This window comes from Poecilia reticulata, chromosome 7 (genome assembly GCF_904066995.2).
Source record: "Poecilia reticulata chromosome 7, P_reticulata-male-v2, whole genome shotgun sequence".
Taxonomy (NCBI): Eukaryota; Metazoa; Chordata; class Actinopteri; order Cyprinodontiformes; family Poeciliidae; genus Poecilia; species Poecilia reticulata.
In genome coordinates this window covers 5,115,109-5,122,989 of record NC_088836.1, presented here as the reverse complement: position 1 = coordinate 5,122,989, position 7,881 = coordinate 5,115,109, and positions in this window count along the sequence as shown.

The window sequence follows — 7,881 nt, the reverse complement described above, 5'->3', positions numbered from 1 at the left end:
TGGAAACGCACTCTGGTTTGGTTTTTGTTTCTAAAACAGCATACGGTTTTGAAAGTGAAAGCCAAACATATTCAATCTTTACATTTCCAAAGAATAAACAGAGTTAAGGATTCAAACGTGAGACAAACTTCCTCAGCTCATCAACACAAGCCGTGGCGTCTGACTGTGCGTGTTGGTGCCTTTATTTAGCGCTTCTCAAACAGAGGCGCAGACTTCCTCCTGATTTCAGTGCTATGAGGCTTGGCAGCTCCTCATTTTCCTGCTTATATAACCGTCTTATCGTTTCATGTTTGGTACCTGGGCTCCTGGCGTCAACACACACCGTCTCACACGCATACACCTTCCAAAACCAAATGCTGAAAGTGAAAGTATTTATAGAGGAAAACAGCTCGAAGCAACATTCTCGTAAAATCCCATTCGTCACCTCAGTCATAAACAATTTGGTTTCCTTACGTTATGCAACAAACCTTTGGTTTCCCTACAAAGACGAACAATAATGTGTTGACTAGCATGTCTGGCTGTTGTTTAACTTGGCCATGTTGATAGGTACTGGTGTCATTTCCAGTTAGGCAAGGATTGCCTCACTTCAGCCAGGAAAGGTTTCTGATTCAGGATTCTCCCTGAAACGATTAGCCCTGGGTCTAATCATTTCAGGGAGGACAAAATCTTACATGGAGGACCTGGAAGTCATTCTAAAATTAGAGTCTGTTATTATACACACTAAAACAATGGAAACACATTTAAAGGGGCAGTATTATGTGTTTTCTAGGCACACAATGCCATTTTATGGCACAATCAAGGAACTATATTACATTCAGTTGTTATAAATATGATGTATATCACTTAAAATAACTTTGACTATTCAATTTAATTCTTGGCAATTGGGCCTCCTTAACTTTAAGAAACTCCTGCTCCTTCTGAAACTCCGTCTTGAGGAAGTAATCACAACATCGCTCCTCTTTTAACCCTTCATCAAGATGAGACTCAAAATTGGTGGGAAGTAGCTCATGCAGATGCACAGTTCCAGCAGGTGTTTGCTAATTGCTGCTGGCTAGTCTGAAGGAGACGAGTGAGGAAATCAAATTTGTTAAATTATGAAGTCAAATTTCTTTTAAGTCATATTTGATATTGATATACATACATATACTGTGTATTGCATTTTATATCAACTAAACGTAACTTAGCTGTTACTTGATTGTGCTTTAAAATGGCACCATGTGGCTAGAAAACACACAACCTTTAAAACCTGAGATGTTTGCTTTTTAAAATCAGAACTGAAAACAAGACAGCTTATTGCAGATTTCCCATAAAGTCAGAGGCTACTCTCTCAGTTCGTTTTTTTAATCATGTCTATCTAAGTATTTGTTTTAAATGAGACTTTTACAATTCATTTTTTGTGTGATGCTGAATTTTTTATATTATTTTTACAGCAGGTTTTTGGTTTTAGTGTAATTTTCTTGATCCCTCTTTACATTACCTCATGTATGAATTGTGAAAATAATAAAGTTACCTTATCTAAATTCTGAGTGGAGATGTTAAAAAACTCAAAGGATGGCTCAATCTTCTGAATTTTTAGAACAAAATGTCATTCAAAACTTCTGCCTCATTTGTCATCATTTGTTTTCCCTTTGTGATGTTCCTTTTGCATCCTTTGATAGAAACAGGTGTTCACCTCTACAAAATACAGCACTTCACTCATTGGTGTTATAGTGATCTCCTGTTACATACCATTCACTGGGTCTCTGTAAAGGAGACATTTTCATTCGAATGTTTCTGCACCTTAAATCTGTTATCTTGATAAAGTCTTTAATCCGTTTTTTTCAGGAAAGTGCTATGGGAGGATATTATTGCAACATACCTGCACTAAAAATTCCTTGGAAGCATCTGGATCCTGGAATTTTCCTACAGCCATGTCTCAAACAAGCACAAACAACAGAACTCCCTGCAAAATGATAGAGATTGCATCTCTTTTTTCTGTCGAACTCAACACAGATAGTTGTTTTTTCTGATGAAGTACACATTGTTTTGTTTTGGGGTTTTTTAAGAAACCTAAAGGTTATCACAACCATTTTATAGTATAACAAATTAAGCCCTGAACATGAAAGCTGAATGCAAAAAACTTAATCAAGTTCATTAAAAATAAACACCTTTTTGTCATTTCTCCTGAAGGAAAGCAAAGCTCTATCTTCTCCTTTTCTGGCAGTGCAAATCATTTCCTATTGACCTTGACCATAAATGTTGATTAATGTTGTTTTGATCAGCTCTCTCCATCAGGCGTAACACCATGGAACTGTTTATACTGGTGGTTTCCTGCTATTCAGAGTCCGCTGCTGGTGAAAGGCTTGGCTTGGAAAAATGCAGTCCATCACGGCCGACAGATTTCCTCTTTAACGCTTTTCGTTAGATTCATTCAAGCGTTCGTCAACACTCCTCGTCTCCTTCCACCAGGCTATTTCTGGAGCTTCTCAGGAAATAGATGTGCAAAAATAACATGTCTTTGTTGGCTTTTTGGAATCATGTCAGACTATTTATAATTTGCTTTTTCCCTCGGAAACGCTACTCGGTTTAGTTTCTTTCACATTATGAACTAGAGCCTGTGGAAGAGGATTAGGAAACTAAAGAATAAAAGGATTCAGCCTTTCTTATCCAAGTTCAATCCTAGAATTCTGACATTTTTCTTGGAATTGCGATTTTAATCAAAAAATTCTGACATTTTTCTCAAGATTCTGACTTTTTTCTCAGAATTCTGACATTTCTCAGAGGCCATTTCCTTTTCTTCCCCCCTCAAAGTCAGAATTCATTTTTTTTTCAGAAGCCTGTTCCCCAAGAGCCAGATGAGATTAATTATACATTGAAACTGTGCTTGATTTCAGCCAAATTGGAGGGAAAATTACTTTAAGTACACAATGGACATCGGATATGTCTCCAAACAACAATAAAATGGGGAAAAAAACAAGCCAGAGAAGCAGACTGAGGCAGAGTCACGAGGAGCAGAGGTCCTCCGTGCCTTGGCACTCCGCTGGAAAACGTGTGCAGAGGACGGAGCCATGGCCCAGGCAGCAGATGAGGCTTCCAGGGGAGCGGACCGCAGCGTTCCTCTGGCTTTTCTAATAGCAGTGTACAGCTGTGTTACCTCCACTCGCTGGAATGTGAGAAAAACGGAAAAACTGACACACACATATAAAAACAGTTGCTTAATGACTGCATTCTGTGCCATCAGCTTGTAAAAAAAAAAAAACTCAACAAATTTCTACAACCACAAAGACATGAGCTGCCATACTACAAGGATACACTAAATGTAAATCAGTTTGTTCTGTGGAATAAATATGTCATTACAACTCTATGTTCCATACTTTACAGGCAGCCTTTTGACTTTCATTGGCACATTTAGTCTGTAGGAACCTTTTATAAGGCTGGTTCATTCTGCCCAAAGTTTGAGAAAAGCACTTTCTGCTTTCTGTAACTTCCGATCGGGAATCCAGGAAAACCGCAATCTCTCTGAACAGTCATCTGTCCGTCTGGTTACTGAACTCCATGAGAGCAGATTAAATGGGACTATATGATATCTAAATGACTGCAGGTTTACCAGAAGCAACACAGAGTTGGAGAATGTTATCCTGGACTTTACCTCTGACGACTCTTACACAACAACGTGTTGTCCTGCTTTAGCCCGACACTGACTATAACAGTAGGACACACAGGTTTATTCACCAATCACTAATTGTCTATTGCAAAACTATTCTCAGCTGTTGTCACTTTCAAATTTACAAACTTCAACTTCAAAATGTTTTAACCTATAGAAATCTTAGTGTCACCTGCAGTTGTTTGGTCTGTACTTTGTAGGGTGACTTTTTGCTGCAGTCTTGTTGTAGATTATCAGCTATATGAATTTAGATGGGCTGCACAGTGGCGCAGTTGGTAGAGCTGTTGCCTTGCAGCAAGAAGGTTCTGGGTTCGATTACCGGCCCCAGTCTTTCTGCATAGAGTTTGCATGTTCTCCCTGTGCATGCGTCGGTTTTCTCCGGGTTCTCCGGTTTCCTCCCACAGTCCAAAAACATGACTGTCAGGTTAATTGGCCTCTCCAAATTGCCCCTAGGTGTGAGTGTGTGTGTGCATGGTTGTGTGTCTCTGTGTCACCCTGCGACAGACTGGCGACCTGTCCAGGGTGTACCCCGCCTCCCGCCCGGAACATTAGCTGGAGATGGGCACCAGCAACCCTCCCGACCCCACTGAGGGACAAGGATGTAAAGAAAATGGATGGATGAATTTAGATATTTACTTTCATTAGGCCATTTTAACACATGAGAATGCTTTGAACCAAACCCTCCCTCAGCCTGTATGTTTAATTCAGGAATCTGCAACTCTTTGGACCTTCCACAATGGCTTTTAATAACTCTGGATGAAAAGAATTAGCTAATGTTTCTAAGTTTAAATACAATAACAAGTGCAGGTTTTGACAGCTTTTAACTTTATTGCTACAATATTTGCAATGAACCTCAACAAAGAATGACACTAAAAGTATTAGTGATGTGCTTTTAAATCTGTTTTTCTCGTCATTAGTTTGGAATGTATATGCATTTTTATTTTATTACATCATTTTCCATCCCACAGAAGAGAACTGTCCTCTTTTTGCTAGATTTTATGTTTAGCTTTATTTTAAATCTTAAGAAAAGAAAAAAATGGTGGTTCTTTAAAAATAACAACGAATGCCCTATAGAGAATATTTATCTAAAACTGTAATGTGTATTTTTTCATTCTGCTGAGTAGTGGATCTTTGCAGCTCCTCCAGAGTTACCACAACTTACTTGTTTGCTTTTTTTTTTTTTTTTTTTTGCTCTCCTTGTTGAATTTAAGCGCTTACCTTGACAACCATGTGTTGGTAGATTTTCAGTTATGCCACATCATTCAGAAGCTAGTTTGAATGGTGAGAGACTTCAGTAGAAACTGGACCAGACTTTAAAAAGGACTGACATGGGCAGGAGCCCAGGGCATCAATGTTTTGGGGGGCCCAAAGACATTTTTTATATTTAGATGCATGTTTTTCATTGTACTTTATATAAAACTCACCCGTCCCCCTGGACTTAGGGATGGATTAATAATGATTGATTGATTAATGATGTGCATTATTAGCAGTTTTTTCTCCACTGGATAGGGCCTCAAACCGACTCCAGCCCAGGGACCCACATCCTTGTAGATCCAGCCCTGGATAGATGTTGTATAAATGGAGAGAAAAGTGATGAATTCATTTAGCTTCTTCTACTAGATCTTCTCTTTAAAGGCAAAACTTCAATTCCCTTCAATTAAATGTAATCGCATTGAACTGATTTACTACAAATGTCACCCCAATTTACAAAAATACATCCAGTTCATATGCAGATATACAATCAGTTCTGCTTAACAGCAGGTGAAGAACTGTAAAAAGGTAGTCCAGATGAACAAAACCCAGACTTAATCCTGCCGTCTGGACAGAAGGGTGTTGGGTTTAACTAATGTTAGTCAGCGTCATCCTGTTTAGCATTCGGGCGCGTGTGCAGGGTAATGGGCCAGCAGGCACGTGCGGGGGCGGTGGGGTAAAGGTCAAGTCAGCGTTTCGGGTCAGGTGATCTCAGGATTTGGACAGATGGTGATTTACCAGAGTTCGGCAGCAGGTTCCCTCTGGGACATCCCAGACACCCCTGGGGCTTTCCACACAAGTCGACTGGAAAAACAGACTAACGGAGTGAAAGTGCTCAAAATCTGACATTTAAATGGAAAATAAAATAAATGGATGGTGAAAAGGTTTTTTAATTGAATCATGCTTTCTTGTTATTTGCAGGTCAAAGCATTATCGTGCATTATGGGTTTGGCCAAAGAAATAAACTAGAATAAATTTGCTCGTGGAGGATGCAGAGAAAACTTCGCCTCATGTCTGTTTGCATTTTGTGAAGCTGCATGTTGCATTAGCTTTACTTATCCTGGCAGGAGCTTTGGCACAAGAAAATGTAGTAGTTTTGTAAGGGCACATTATGGCAACCACAGCTATCTCAGCAAGCGATTATTTCTTCGAACTTAGAATTTACTGCTGTGCCTTTGCTTGGTAAGAGGGCTGAAGACAAAGAGACAAAGTCAACACGAAGGTTTTCCAGAAGACTTTCTGAGCCTTTCACAAGCCGGCTACTAGAGCCGCTCACATTTACTTAAAAACAGCAGCAGATCTTAGATTTTAGAATTTTTCATTTCTAATGGCTAAAAGAAAAACAACCATGTGAGCACTGATGTTCACCAACCTACTTTGTTGTGGAGAATTAAGTTTTCCCTAATATGCATTTTCATGTTTTTCTTGTTTATGGTTGCAGAAATTCTGTGTGCTTGTGCGTGTGTGCGTGCGTGTATGTGTGTGAGTGCGTGTATGTGTGTGGGGGTGTGCGTGTGTGTGCGTGTGTGTGTGCGCGTGTGCGTGTCTGTGTGTGTGTGTGTATGCATGTGTGTGTGTGTGTGTGTGTGTGCGTGCGTGCATGTGTGTGTGCGTATGCGTGTCTGTGTGCGTGTGCATGTGAGTGTGTGTGTGCGACACAGATCTTTAATTTTAATTTCGATCTTTCCAATTAGCCTGTATTAGAAAACCAACCTTACAAAACAATATTTTCTATGTTTTTAGCATTGTTTAATCTGCTGACTTGATGAAATAACTTGGAATTGAACATCTCAGAATATTTCTTGCTTATACAGGTAAACAGATTGAACTCATAAAACACTTTTACATTCATACTGACTAGTCAGATCACTGTAAACAAGAGCCGCATTCACCCATTCACACTCACAAACACACTAATATATCACCGAATAGTTCATTTATTTAAAACTGAATCTCATATGCAGTCATGACAGACGAAGTGAAATATTTCAAGCTGTTTTTTTCAAATTTTTACTGGTTATCTGTCTGTTTACAGAGTGCTTTGTCAAAAAATGTTAATAGAAAGATGAGTGGAAGGAAAAACAAATTTGTACATCAATCAGTAGGCCACTTGACATGGATTATTACTCTGGCCACAGAATCACATTTTAAAGCTGCACTATGTAACTTTTGTAATAAAAAAAAAACATCAAAGAAACAAAAAAAAAACATTTCTTTACATATTTGTTTAAACTGTCATTGTTATGACAGTATGGTATGAGACAGATAATCTGTGAAAAAAGCTCCTCTGCCTTCTGCAAGTGCTAACCAGAAACAACCAATCAGAGCCAGGGGGAGGCTCTTAGCGCTGTTAATCATGGTAATGTATGCACTTCTCATAAAACCCTTATCTCACCCTTGCTCTCTGTTACAGTGCAGCTTTTCCCCATCAGCAAAGCTTGTCCTGGTTTGACAGGATGACAAATGACTAGAAAATCAGCAAGTTGGGGTGGTTTCCACTGGATGTTAAGCATGTTTTTTATTCCTGATGTGCTATTTTGGGATTTATGATGCTATTTGTTTTCTAACGTTGCAATTTGTTTTATTTTAACAGACGCTTTCTTCAAAACTCTAAACAATCCCTGTAAGCCCTTGGTATGGCATCCGAATTCATGTGTACAAAACCTCTGGAATTTGTACTGTGACATTTGATTTTGTCCTATTTTCACTCACAAAACCTTTTCTTTTCACCTGATTTTATATCTGGTAGGGATGGACAACATGGACTGAAAAGTTTTATCACGATATTTTGTGGAACTGTGGTGATAACAGTAAAAGTGACGACAAGAACTATTTATTACATCTTTTTTAGGTAACTAAATGAGTAAAAATGTCTTTTTGTAATAAATTTCTTTAAATCATTGTAAAACACATAATATGAGGGAAATGCAGCATATTGAGCAAACACAATATGTATTATTTGCCCTGACCTTGAAAACAACAATCTG